Here is an 817-nt window from a genome sequence, read left to right as displayed (position 1 = left end):
TATATATATATATATATATATATATATATATATATATAGGCCTATATATATTATATATACCAGGTTTGAGTGAAATTTGATAATGCAAAAAGATAAGAAATTTAAAGATTAATATAGTCTGCCAAATAAAATACTCTGTTCCTGCTTAATTTAATCTTGTTTTAAACAGAAATCGGTTTCCATATCAGGTCCAATACAAAGGTCGTGGACTATGATATACTGTGCATAGACAGCGAGTTAAGTATTTAGAATAGTGCTTTCTCTACGTAACTGTGATTTAAGTTTGATAAAATCACTTTCAACAGCTACATGATTTCAATAAGTTCTCCCTAGTGCTTGCAGATTTTCATTGGGTACCAGTGCAGCAACGGATACAATACAAAGTGTTGAATCTTTCATACAACTCACAGCACAATCTGGCTCCCGGTTACCTATCTGAGCTCGTGCAGATTTACCAGCACACAAGAACTCAGGGACCCAATGTCAGCTCATGGTTCCCAAGACGAGAACATCTACCTATGTCGGGAGAGCTTTTACTGTGGGAGCTCCAACTTTGTGGAACTCATTACCAATCTCCAACGGACAGTGTGTTACTTTAAAGACCAAGCTAAAGACCATCCTTTTCCATAATCTTTTACATTAATATAACATTATACTCTTATTCATTTTATTATCTACAGCACATTGAGAACTTGCTTATATGCGCTTTATAAGAATGAAATATTATTATTATTATTATTATTATTATTATTATTAATATTATTATTATTAATATTAATATTATCATTAGCCCATTATTATTATTATTAATATTATT

The sequence above is a fragment of the Anneissia japonica genome, unplaced genomic scaffold, assembly GCF_011630105.1.
Source record: "Anneissia japonica isolate Jap-2015-1 unplaced genomic scaffold, ASM1163010v1 scaffold5_len213053_cov157, whole genome shotgun sequence".
NCBI classification, from domain to species: Eukaryota; Metazoa; Echinodermata; class Crinoidea; order Comatulida; family Comatulidae; genus Anneissia; species Anneissia japonica.
This window is presented reverse-complemented; position numbering follows the sequence as displayed.